The sequence below is a fragment of the Urocitellus parryii genome, chromosome 3 (genome assembly GCF_045843805.1).
Source record: "Urocitellus parryii isolate mUroPar1 chromosome 3, mUroPar1.hap1, whole genome shotgun sequence".
NCBI classification, from domain to species: Eukaryota; Metazoa; Chordata; class Mammalia; order Rodentia; family Sciuridae; genus Urocitellus; species Urocitellus parryii.
This window is the reverse complement of record NC_135533.1, coordinates 111,775,902-111,789,357: the sequence shown is the minus strand read 5'-3', so window position 1 is coordinate 111,789,357 and position 13,456 is coordinate 111,775,902. Positions and strand designations below refer to the sequence as shown.

Genomic DNA, 13,456 nt, shown 5'->3' with positions numbered 1-13,456 from the left:
AGATTCAGGGCTGGCGAAGTGAAGTAGAACACTCCAGACACTCAGGGAAGTGATAAATCACAGGGAGAGAGTGAATATGCGTGAAAGGCATCTCCCACAATTAAAACAAGCAGCCAGAGCCTCCCTAGTGACCCCTGGTGTACATCACCAGCCTCAAAGATGGATGCTAAGTAATTCATGTTTAATACGTGGTTCCTATGTCCAGCTGTCCTTATGACCCTGTAGGCCACTGCATTAGGAACTGGGCATCTTGTCTGGTAGAGCATCCTTGGCCCTGACACAAAAGGCAGCAAATTGGCTTCTCAGTTCCAGAACCTTCCCTTTGTTGTCGTGTTCAAAGGAGGAGGGAAGAAAGAGGAGTGTGGACTGGGGTGAGAGCAAGTTGTGGGCATTGCACACCCAGAAAAAATTACAGTGGCCACCCAGACTCAGCTCCCAGCTCTGTAGGAGCACATGGAAGGCATTAGGAGTCATTGGCTGATGTTAGGAGGGCTCCTCCTAGATGTGACACTGTGGGCCTGTCCCTGAAGGCCATTCCTAAAAACATGCACACAGTTTTCTTGCTTGTTTCTGGTAACACTCTCAAGAGAAAATTGTGTGTGTGTGTGTAGGTACACATGCATGCGTACATGCATGCAATACTGGGGATTGAGCCCTGGGGCACTCTACCATGAAACTACATCCCCAGCTCTTTTTATTTTTTATTTTAAGACAGGGTCTAAGTAAGTGGCTGAGACCTTGAACTTGTGCTCCTGGAATTACAAGCACGCACCACTGCACCCATCTCAATAGTGGATTCTATTGGCCTCTTTTCCAAAGGATGTCAATCCAAGCCTGGTTTTGGTCAAGATGCTTTACCCAGTCAAGCAGTTGTTCTTTAGGAGGTGTTGAGCCTACAAACTGCCTTGCTGGCCTAGGATATTTTATGACTATTTGGAAGTGCCGGAGGCCATTATTGGGCCTTATTTGATGCAGTAAAACATCCCATTTGGCCCCTGGGCTCTGAAGATATGTTTCAGTGCGGCTCTCCACGGGCATCTGATTTGTTGCTGCAACAGTGGGAGGGAAGAGCTGGGATGCAAACTCATTCTGCTGGCTCGAGGTTCCGTTCTTATGAGCCTTGCCATGATTTCTCTTTTGAGATTGGCAATTTAAAAGTGACATGAGTATTTCTGGACCTCTTTCCTAAGGCTCTTGCTCTCAGGGCTCAGTAGACACCATTTAGCCTCCACCTGCCCAGTGAGGTGAATCAAGCCTATTAGTCCATTTGTCAGATGGAAGAACAAAGTAGCAAAAGGCCCTACCAGCCTCACAGCGGCAGCTGAAGACACGGACAGACACATTTCCAGGCATCTTTCTGCTGCCTTAGGTCCCTGAAGGATTAATACACAATAGGGCCCCCTGGGTTTTCCTGGGAACATTTCTTTTTAGAGCTAATACCAAATTGGATTTGTTTGTTGGGATGGACGTGGCTTTTCATTCCACCCCTGTTTAGAAATAAGCGTGCAGGCAGCCCTGTCCCTGTGCTCATCACCAGATGGCATTTGGGTGCAAGCCATCCCTAGCAAGACTGCAGAAGAGCTTCATCTGGCCACTTTATAGCAGCAACCCCCTTCAGCAGCCCTACCCCTCTTTGGCTCCAGTTTAGAAGGGGGATGCTTACCACACCCCAAACCAAAGACTAGATTGGAATTTCCTGCTCCTAGATGTGGCTGCCACCTTTCTGCTCCAGAGTCTGCTTCCCCCCTGTGGATCCTTATGCCAAACAATCTGCATGTCCTTTTGTATCTTCGCTGTCCCTTGCTCCTTCATTTTCAATATGTAGTGGCGGAGAGGAAGTATAACATGATTTTAGAGCCTGCATTTCAATTTCACTGCATTTTTATGGGACAAGCAGAGTCTTCGTGCCAGGAGTTATTAGGTTAGTATCTAAAATGGGTTCAGTGCTATTGGCATTATTGTTTAAGATGAATTAGATAGCCCCCTCCCCCTTCCTTACCCCCCCTCTCTTGGGATGAGTGGATTGAGGCAAGGCCCCCAGAGACTAGTTGAAGGAATCCTGGAACTCTGATTAGTTTTAGTCTTCCAGCTTAAATGTAGCGCTTCCTTTCTCCACTACTGATAGCCCAAGTGGCTCTCTGTCCTACCCACCCCTCCACCCCCTTTTGCTTTAGGAACAAGATTATCACAATGCGGCCTTGTGAATCAATTTTCTCTCTGTGCTGATGAAAGTGTAATTCATTCTTAATCAAGCAGCCTTGCCGCTGCAGGCTCCGTGCCGGAATACATTTAGTTACCCTCCCATCACTTTGGGAAACAGTCCCCTAAAAGGACTTTTAGAGGAGAACTAGAGGAATTGGCAGCCCGCCAGCACTGTGGGTCTCCAGCAGGGGGCACTCTTAGGAGCGATTTTTAAGGAGCTGTGCTTCCACGTGGGCCACCAAGAAGGTGAGAGTGCTTGTCACAGATACCTTCCAGGCTTGCTGTCTCCAGGCCCTGGGGACATTTCTCCAGAGCATCTTGATGGGCTGCTGTCACATAGCAGTGAGCAAGAGCCGGCTGCATCAGATTGCATGCCTGGGTTAAGGAGACCCAGCTGGCGACCAGGTCCTCTTCTAGGGCTGGGAGGAGCCGGCCTCCTGACTTACAAGGAGACAGATTTGTCTCCTGAATCTGAACTGGTTTAAATTGGGTGTAAGGGCCATTTTTGTCTATCACATAGTTTGTGGAACAAAAGGAGGCCTTGATCTGCTGAGTGGCTTCCTTTCCTATTCTTCCACAGCTTGGCAGCTGTCACAAACAACTGGTTGTTTGATGGAGCAGAAGGTAGGATGAAAAGTGATTGTGACAGGGTCAAGTCTGTGGATGCTGGGCAGGAGGTAAGAGCCAGCCTCGCAGGTGGATCAGAGGCCCCATAAGATTTAAAAAAAAAAAAAAAAAAAAAAAAGCCCTATAGATCTGCCACAAAGGAAAGGAAGTCATTCTCTTCAGAATGGACTTGGATTAGTGACAGACTTGAACAACTGGTTCCGTCAAGAGAGGACTTAATTCCTCCTGTGTTATTCACATGGCTGATTCTAATCAGATGTGAAGAGACAGCTGGAAGAGAGCAGCAGGTCAGCCTGGGGCCTGGTGAGAGATTTGGTGTTCTTTTAGTCATCTTTAGGAAACTGGCAAGAGCACTTTGGGTTGGAGACTTTGAGCAGGATCCTCATGGTTTACAGTCTTACCAAAGGAGCAGGGTTTGACTGCTAGGCCTCCCATGGTTGGATTTGACTATGAATTCTGAAGGACAGTGCTGGGAGGACATGGTCACCATTCATGTGCAGCAGAGCTCTGCTCACTTCTCAGAAGGAGTCGAAGGAGGTCCATAAGACCGGGAGGCCCCACGGATGCAGCCATTGTCAACTGGATCCTGGTTGTGTATCTGTAAGCTGAGGTCGTTCTTTTCCCTAATTGCTGAAATGCAAAGACCTCTTCTGGGTGACCTTCTAGATACACTGCAGTGTGCACATAGAGCCCACTTCTGCCTGGAGACTTCCCCCCAGCAGGCAAGGCTGGGAACAGGCAAGCTATTGCTGTGTTGCCAAAGGGAACACAAACGTCTTTTCTTGAAATTCTGGTGACAAGTGGGACTCATGGGGCTTCTTCAGTTCTCAACTCACAGTGCAACATAGGACAAGGTGAGGGCCTTCGCAGGATCATCTCCATGGTGTCTTGTGGCTCTGTCAAGCAGAGATGTTGCTGTGTTGTGCAGAGACAGCCAGGCTGGCCACCAGGCAGTAAGACAGACTAAGTATCGCCATGGGCTGGTGAATCTTGGAGTGCAAGAGCCACAGGGAAACCAAGAAGCTTTTTTTTAGCTGGTTTTTTTGAGTGGAAGAAGAAGACCCAAAGTTTGTTTTGTGCCATTTTCTCTGAGTCTTTGCTTTCTCTTTTATGCTTCTGCTGCAACTCTGCTGTAAATGTGACAGTAAGCTTTCCAGAACAGACCCTGCAGTGGCAAAGGCTCCCACAGGTGAGGGGAGTGCCCTGCAGGGAGCACAGTTGGCAGAAGCAGTGGGCAGTGGTGGGAGGGAAGGGGCTCCTGAGTTATCTGGAGGAAAGAGGCCCAAAGCCTTTCCACACAGAACCTCATGTCGCTGCTGCCTCCCCCTGTGCTCTCCTGGTCCTGCCAGGAAGAGGGCATTTGATGTCTAAGATGAAGAATGCTGTGGGGGGAACTAGGCAGAGGCCATGGTGGGGCCTGGAAGGGTTCCTAGCCCTGGGAAGTAAGCGCATATTATGAATTCCTCAGACGTTGGGGTTCCTAGTGGAATTGGAAATTGCCAGAACTTGGAAGATGGGGGCTGCAGCAGCCAGGTCTGCCTGTGGGTGGGAGACTCTCCTTGCCCTCCGTCTGCCACCCTCAGTGACCCATGATGCCATGTCTGAGCCACCTCTGGCCAGTGAGCCTAACAGCCTCAGGACCTTATGGACAACTGTGATGCCCTCTCTCTCTCTTGCATGGTCAGAATATCAACTTTACTACAAGCCTTTCCTTTCTGTGAAGCTGAAGACAAATTCCTGGTCTGGCAAGAGAAGAGGTGGGCTGAGCCCTGCCCTGCCCTGCCCTGCCCTGCAGCAGGGGTGGACACCGATTGGGAAGTGGCCCGCCCACCAAAGAGCGCTTAGCCTCCTAACAAGCACATGCTTGAGTAACTGGAATCTGGTGCTGCCAGCGCTGCCAAAACCCTCCCCTGGCACCTCGAGGGGACAGCCAGCACACTCTCTGGTAGAGGATCCAGGAATTCTTGGAGCCAGCATTGTGCAAACGGACAGGAGGCTCTCGGAGGCCCCCACAGCCTGGGCTCCCTGCCTGGGGAAGTAGCCAGGCCTCTGGGGCAGCGCCTGCCCTGTCTCAGAGGCTATGACCCTGCCTTTGCCTGCAGCCCTTCCTGACAAGCACTCTGCTCTGCTGCCCCCGGGAGGAGAGGAGCCAGCGCTGGGGGAGGGAAGGAACGTGATGCTGCTATTAGTAATAACAGCTGCCAGGCTCTCAGCACGTGCCAGGAGTGGCGCTGAGAGCTTCACAAGCGTTTTCCAGTTCCCTGCAGGTCCTCTGTGAGGAAGGGCCTGCCACACCCTGCATGTGCTGGGAACTGAGGCCAGAGGGATTCAGTGACCCACCCAGGGCCACCCAGCTGGTCAATGGGCCACATGGGCCTTGGGTCAACGGTGCTTATGTTTGACTCAAAGAGGCTGTGAGCATGGCTTTGTCCCCTACAGGGCCTCTGCCCCCTAAGGAGCCTTCTGAGGTCTTCTCAGAAGTGTGGGGGAAGCCAGAGTGGAAATGTGGGTACACACCATTTGATTCCAACCCTGAGCTGAGAGGGGTTTTGTCCCAGAAGTTCTCTGGCAATTGAATCTGTCTTTCTGGTTACCCTCCTGGTTCCCATTATCACGGGGCACACAATTGCTGGCCCTTCTCTGATGGCACTGAGGGAGAAGCCCGTCCACACGCAGCTCCCTTCTGGAGTGAGTTCCATTTCAGCAAAGAAAAGCTGTCTCCATTCCCATCAGAACTGGGCTTCCAAAGGGCTTCTGGAATTGGTTCCACTGAAGGAAACGGCTCAGATGCTCCCTGCATTCCGCTTGTTAGTCGGGAACTTCAAGGCCAAAAGATTTGGCAGGATTTAAAGAGTCGGCTCTCAAGCTGTCTCATTTTGAGCTCGCTAATGCTGCCTGTCTTTTGATGGTGAAGTGGTTGGTTTGGAGTCTCCCTCCCGTGCCCTTTGTAGAGCCCTGGGTAAGACTGAGGGCTCTTCAGATTTGGAGACGGCCTGAGGTTGGAGGGTGAGGAGGGCATGACCAGCTAGCCTGCCCCATGGCTTACTTCTGAATAGAGAGACTCAGAGGTTAAGGGTGTTCCCTGGGGCCCCCCAGAGAGCTGAGGGTGGAGCGGGTTCGCCTGGGCCTTTCTCAGCTCCTTGCGGAGCTCCTGCCTTCCTCCTGTCTTGCCACTCATCTGTCATTACGATTCACATCATTCACTCAACATGCTCTGCGCTCCTACCCAATGCCACGCACTAAACTAAAACGTTTTGGGGATATGAAGATGGACTCCCTGCTGTCCCTTTGCCATCTCTCCTATGGAAAGTTCTGGAGCTAAATCTAGAATGCACGGTCTTGCCCCAGTGGGTCTATTTCAGGAGCAGAACAGGGCATCAGGAAGACACTTGTGCCAGATCCTTCTGTTTGGGGAAAAGGCTACCAAGTGGCCTCAGAGTCAGGGACTCAGGAAGCACAAACTCTACCATGAGTGTGGCTCCTGATCCACCTCTCCCCTTCTGAACTTCTCTGACGCCATTCTTCTTGGGCAGTGTTCTTCCTGGGAAGGCCTGACAGTTGATGGCCAGAATGCTGCCCATATACACTGTCCCCCCTGCCTGTCCCACATGGGGAAACTGCTGCCTCCGTGCTCATCAGGAGACATCCCTCTCAGCTCCTCAAAGCAAGTCTGCTTTGAGGCCACTAGGAGCAGAAGGGACAAGCCCTTCCTTGTCTAACCCGGGCCTGCCTTCCCCAAGTATGGGTTACCTTACCTGGGAGTCAGGACTGAGAGGTTTGCCCTGCTGAGCTGGGTCTTCCTGGTCCAGAAATGATAAGAATCCCAGGCTGGTGTTGCTGTAGATACCACAGAGGTGACGTGTCAGTCTTTTGTAGACAAGAATATATGAGAATCTGGTAAAATATCTAGGGACCCTTATCTTCTATGAAATGGCAACACTGATGACATTTTCTTGCTAACATGGCTTCTGCCCACCATCCATGCCTCCTGGCATGTCCTCCTTTGTCACCTAATTTGAAAGCTGGGGCAAGTCTGGAATCCTATTTGAACTTGACCACCAGCCTCGTGAACGTCTCCTTGAACAGGCCTCCCTGTCACTCCAGACCACCTTTGAGGTTAGTCCGTGCAGCAGGAAGGGATCCCACATAAAAGGACAGAAACACACTGCCCCTTTCACTTCTTCTCTGCTCTCTTACAGCTCACTTTGCAGAGTGCCAAGTCTCGAGTGGCCTTCTTTGAAGAGCTCTAACAGGTGACCGGGCCACCCCAGGATCTGCCACTTCTGCTGCTTCTGGCACCACGGGATGGGTCCAACACCATGGAAACCACCCCTAGGGGCTACCTGGGGGCTCCTGTGGGAGCTCCAGAATTTCCCCCAGCTTAGTGGAGAGCCCAGCCCCCTTCATGTGCAATTGCCTTTGAACTACGACCCTGCAGAGATTTCTCTCATGGCGTTCTAGTTCTCCTGACCTGCGACTTTAATTTTTTTGAGAAGTGTTTGTCCTTTTTTGTCTTATGTGGGATCCCACACTTCCTCTGTTCCAGCACCATGGTGTGTGTGTGTGTGTGTATGTGTGTCTCTGTCTGTCTGTCTGCCTGCCTGCCTGCCCAGCGCTGACCTCCAGAGCCTTGTCTGGGAAATGGTTGTAGGGAGTGAAGTGCAGAGGCCGCCTGGAGGCCAGGAGGCTAGTCTTGCTACTCCACCCTGCCCAGGGTTCCGGGACGTCCCTGCCCTCCACAGGCGAGGACCTGGCACAGTGAAGCAGTAGGCCTGGCTGTGCCGGGGGCCCAGAGCAGCCTGTTGCCACACATCAGCCTGAAGCTCGGGACCCGCAAAGCGATGAGTCCTCAGCGAGGCAGCGCCGAGACAGTGCCGCTGCCAGCTGCTGGGACCGGCAGGCCAGCTGCGACTGGGGAGACTCGGGGAAGAAGCTGTGATGAATGGCCACCAGCCAGCCGAGCGACTGGGAGGCAAATAGAGCGGTGTAGGGATCTGACGGTACAGTGTTCACTGCCCCCACAGCCACCCCAGCCCTGGTCAGAGAGGCAGGTGGGAGCCACATGTGTCTTCCCCGTCCCCCTGCCTATGGAGGATGGGGGGCTTCCTGGTCATGTTCTCATCAGTGCCTGGAACCCCAGGCATGACCAGGAGTGTGGGGGGTACTCCATGAGCTCCGAGGCCCCACAGGTACTTCTAGCTGTCCTAACACCAGCTTCAGAGCCCCAGTCCTCCTGCCTCACCCCTCCTCTAGGCCACATGCCAGCAGGACCTTCACTTATACCTGGGCTTCATTTTGCTGTTTCTTTGTCCCCCCCCCCACTGAAGCCCCTTTATTTTGTGTCCCCTTGAGGGCCCAGCGAGGTCTCTCTCATCCCTTCCAGCTGGCGCCTGACTCAGGTGTCCACTCGAAGTCGGTGCTCACACAGGTGCCTGGCAGCACTCACCCCATGATTCACTCACTCCAGGGTCTGGGGCCACCTCGGATCCTTTTCTCCATGACTCCTGTTGCAGCTGAGGCCAACCAGGGCCCTTAGGTCCTAACACCTGGGCCTTAACGCAGGGCAGGTGATATGTCTTAATCAGGGAAAAGACACTTATTAACTGAAGACAGATGAGGGCCTCGAGATGTCCCGAGGGCAGAGGCCATCTCAGGTGATTCCATTTGGTTTTGAGAAACTGAGACTCGCTCGTGAGATCCGGCTTTGTTTCCACTGTCAGGCTGATCTAACAAGGTCCTGGGCTGGCTGCCCCCTTCTTGAGCCACCTTGCCCCTAGGAAACCAGCTCTGGGCACTCAGGGAGGGACTCCAGTCTAAGAATCTGAAAGCAGATGCCTGTGGCAGATAGGGAGAGTCCTCAGGAGCTGAAGCCTTGGGCATTTGCAAAGTCAGGTCCGGCTTTTGTGCCTGGCTCTGTCTTCTTGGGTGTAAAACCCATCCCTGAATTTCTACCAGGACTTACTTTCCTCCCGATCTGTAAATTTAATCTTTAACAGTGGCTGTGGGGCACAGGAGCATGATAGTCGTTTATAAAAATGATGTCAGGCTGTGTTTTTTAATTTAACTGCTGTGTGTATCTCTGAAGTCCAAGAAATGCCAAGCCATGTGGCCACGCTGAGCTATGGCCACCTGGGGCCCAGCTGACCCAGGAAGGAGGGCCTGCCAGTGACGCTAACAGCCAGAAGCCCTTCGGCCCTCTCTGGAGGGAGAAGATGGGGTCCTCAGAATGTTGAGCCCCAGTAGAAGGAGAAAGAATGAGAGCAGTGCTTGGTTTTCAGAGACTTGTGCCTTAGCCGAGGTGACTGTTCTGTCTAGTGAGTTTTTGTTTTTTGGTTTGTTTAGGGGGGGTGGTCTTTTTGGTGCCGGGGATTGAACTCAGGGGGCACTGGACCACTGAGCCCCATCCCCAGCCCTATTTTGTATTTTATTTAGAGACAGGGTCTCACTGAGTTGCTTAGCGCCTTGCATTTTGCTGAGGCTGGCTTTGACCTCATGATCCTCTTGCCTCAGCCTCCTGAGAGTTTTTTTGTTTTTGTTTGTTTTGGGTACTGGGAATTGAATCCAGGAGTACTTTACCACTGAGCTAAGTCCCCAGTCCTTTTTTGTTTTTCTTTTGAGACAGGGTCTTGCTAAGTTGCCAAAGCTGGCCTCGAACTTGCAATCCTCCTGCCAGAGCTTCCTGACTCTGGGGTTACAGTCGTGTGCCACCACGCCTGGCTCTGGTGAGCATTTTGTAGAGCCTGGGAGCTTGTCAAGTAAGGAAGTCTCGGAAGTTCATAGAGAGCAAGGTTCTGGCCATGATTATTTCACTACCAGTGCTTCTGGTGGCTTTTAGGCAGAAGTGCCACCAATACTGAAAGCAGTCGTGAAGTCACTGCCCAGCTCGGGACTCTGTGAGGTCATGCTGTTGGCCCATAGCCATTCCCACATGTTTAATTGAGGCCCCACCTCAGCCACAGCAGCACTCTGACCCGTGGTCACCCCCCATTATTCATGCACCTGCCAGGCCTTGCTAGACAACGCCCTGTGGCATTACATAACATTTTGTGAGTGACTGTTCTGTCATCTAGGGGACAGGTTTCTCGCTCTCCTTCTCTTTTTCAAAAGTCCAGAGGCTGACAACCAGCGACAGTGACTAAGTGTTCCTCCCTGACAGGGCTGGGGCCTCACAGCCCCTGGCGGAGCAGCCTTGGCAAGGATTCAGCCTCTCCCAGTGGCCCTGGGGCCAAGCCGGCCCTCGTGGGATTCCAGGGACGCTGCATCCATTTTCAGAGATGTCAAGCAGCACTTCTTCCTGTAGGGCCTGACTCACACCTCCTGTCAGGACCAGACCTTGGAAGGCTTTTTCCTATTCTGGGGACTATTGTAATTTAAGTGATTGTTTTAATAAAAATTCTAAGCTCTAACAGTTTGTCACGGGCTTCCTCGGTTTGCTTGTCGCTCAAACTATTGAGGTGGCAAGACCAGGGCTGGGTGGTGGGGCCTGCTTTTGTGGTTCCATGAGGACAAGAGCTGTCTTCCCTCCCCCCCCCCCCCCGACTGCCCAGATTTCACCTCTGGCTCCTCTTCTCTGAGGGCCAGGGATCACCTGCTTGTGGCATCGTCTCTAACAACCCCTTCACCTAGGGACTCTTCCTGTGGATCACACTGAGGTGTGGGAAGGGCCCTGCTTGTCCTCAACTCCAGACCTGAGAATAGGGCACTGGAGTGGGGAATCCCTCTAGGCACTTCTGCTTCTAGGGTTTATAACTCTGTGCTCTGGAAAGTGGGGGACACATAGAGCCATGAAGACCCAGGCACCATCTGTAGGGTGGCAGAGACTTGGCTCCTGTTACAGGGCTACCCAACATCTGCACTTGAAATTGGGAACCATCCCTGAATGCAGAGCTTATGTTTATTTATTTATTTTTTAATCAACAAAAGTCTGTTATTAAGACCAAAACTATCATTGGATAACTCTCCAAATCACTGCAGCCTAAAATCAGAAAGCCAAGTGGCTAATGTGATTATCAGTATTTCGAGGAGACCTTTCTGTCTCTTGTAAGAATATATTTCTAATCATTCAAGCCAAGGAAAATAGCCCGTCAAAATATAGTCACATGGCACCTAAAGTTGTGGTCAGTGACAGACCACATATTCCACAGTGATCCCATGAGATTATATGGTCTAGTGATGTCTTTGTGTAAGTGTACTATGCTCACACATTGACGTGAACCACCTAATTATAAATTTCTCAAAATGTGTCTCCATCTTTAAGTGATACATGGCTGCATACAAAATATTCCCCAAATGTCCTTGTTAAATATTATTAGTTTTTAAATCTACTTTGAAAATATCACTAGTTTTTGACATATATTTTGGAAATATATATAATTAGAGAAATGTAAAACAGCAATACGTTGTTAGGTTTTAACATATAGAGTTAGTAATTATTAGATAAATAATAACAGAACTTTCTCACATGTAAATTGTTATTTTTAATAAGTGGAGGTAGTCCTGATTTCTTTGTGGTCAAACCAGAGAAAGCACTTTGTACATATTTGTTATTTTAGGTTGTCCTGATAACATTTTTTCCTAACCCTTTTTAAAAAAGACAACCCTGACCCTCAAAAGACATACACGGAGATCCCAAGGTCCCTATTAAGCAGGATTCGAAATAACAACACTGCCAGGTATTTGGGTGTTGAGGAAGTGGGTTGAGCTCTGCTGGTGTTTTTAGTTGAGTATGATCGTGCTCTGAACGCAGAGCTGCTGGCCGGACCTGAGCGCTTCCTTGTGGCATTTGCAGCTGGGTCCCAAGGGATTCCCCCCACCCCCTTCCGTGGCTCCTTCTGACCTCCCTGCCAGTGCTTCCTACTTTGTCTTGGGCTGTGCCTGAGTGGGGAGTGCCTGGCAGCTGCTCCCCAGGGCTACCCGCCCCTGAAGTCTCCCTGTGGAGGAGAGGATAAGGAGCCACCCACGTGTAATGAGGAGCTGGCAGCCCAACTCTGGGGGGAAAGGTACCCCGAGAAGATTGCTGCGACTGTGTCTAATCCAATCTCGCCGTCTGGGGACGAGAAAGACAAGCGTCTGCATATCCCCCGCTCCCTCTCAGACAGCCCAGGCAGCCTCCTCTCCTCCAGGGAGAGAGGCCAAGGGCTCCCCTCCCCTCCCAGCCGTGCGGGGCTCCCTGGCAGCCTGTCATTACTGCATTACAGCAGGATCCTGCGGCCGCAGTCCCAGCGCTGCTGGGGAGACCGCAGTTGGCTTGCAGGGAGACAGCTCTGGCGGCCCTCGAGGCTGAGACAGGGCAGCCCAGACAAATGACAGGGCCGTTTATCAGCACTGCAAGGACTCCATCTGACTCAGAGCGGGTCCCCCACCGTGTCCTCTCCCGGTTTCCACTTGATGCCCATTTCTCACTGGGCTGGTGGCCTCAGAATAGCGCCTGGCATGTTGCCTCTGAGTCGAAATCAAGACACCTCCTGAGAACTCCGCAGTGGGAGCCCCAGAGGCTGCTCAGCCTGCTACTCCGCTAAGCAGCTCCGAGCTGCATGGCTCTCGGCCAAGGTGGGGACCTGGCCCTGTCTTCCCCCAGGGCCACACTCTGCCCTCTCAGTAAAGACGGTTGACAGTGGTGCCTCTGGGTGTCTTGGGGATGTTGCCAGAATAACATGAAGAACTGAAGCAAAAAGTACTTCGATTTCCAAGAAAAAGAGGGTGTGGATGTGTAGCAGCACTGCCATTATTTACAAGTGACAGGCAGCTAGCACAGGAGACACCAACTCCACCACCAGCTGTGGATAAGCTGGGGAACTCAGGGCCCTCCTGGACTTGGAATTCAGACAAGCCCAGGTTCAAATCCCTGCTTGACCACTTACCAGCCCTTTGAGTCTAGGCAAGGTACCCAACCTTAGAGCACTGCAGTTATCTCATCTGTAAAATGGGAATTTTAGAAGGTTTCATGGAGGTTAATAATATCTGGAAAGCTCTGAGTACAGTGTTTAGACACATGTCCCTACTCTCAGCTGTGGCTGTCTCTAAAAACTTCCTTTTGGGATCAGGGGTAGAAGGACGCAGAAAAAAAGAGCCACAGTGACCAAAGGATATCACAGCTCAGAGGGACTAGGCCCACCCACCGTCCCCATATGGGCCCCCATCCTACCACTTGTACCTGGAGCTTAATGAACCTGCATCTGGCCTGTTTGTCCTTGCTGTTTGCCCAGTGCCAGCTGCAAAGGCCAGGAGATGATAGATAACCCTGGACAGGGGCAACCCGGGAAGGATGTTCTTGTTTTGTCACATTAATACCCTCTGCTTGGGTCAATAATTTACTGGAGGCTCAGGATGAGAGAGGAGCTGGGTGGGCCACACTGGACTCTGCACACGGAGCTCTTCCCTGCACCCGTGGGTACCTGGGCTGCAAAAACCCAACTGCAGACACCAGGGAGGCACAGCGGTGACCTAATTTTCTCTTATCAAGCATAAGAAAGAAGTCCCCGTGGAGCCTTGCCCATTTCCAATATAAATAATGTAATTCCCCCGCCTGCCTCCTCTGGGGAGGAAGGGGCAGCCTTTGATCTGAAGGAATTAAGTCAGTAAACAAAAGCGAAGAAGGCTGCGGAGGTGTCTTGTGGCTGGCACCTGC

At 51.7% G+C, this 13,456-nt stretch overlaps 1 protein-coding gene across 2 annotated transcripts in view; it reads left to right on the top strand.

Annotated features, from left to right (window-relative positions):
- Nf2 (NF2, moesin-ezrin-radixin like (MERLIN) tumor suppressor) overlaps positions 1-10,240 on the top strand; it is an 86,182-nt gene extending 75,942 nt beyond the window's left edge. For both annotated transcript variants that reach the window (XM_026413323.2, XM_026413324.2), the window contains exon 17: positions 7,029-10,240. The gene's annotated coding sequence lies outside the window, so the exon portion shown is untranslated. The remainder of the gene's footprint in view (positions 1-7,028) is intronic.
- Positions 10,241-13,456: the final 3,216 nt, after the last annotated feature.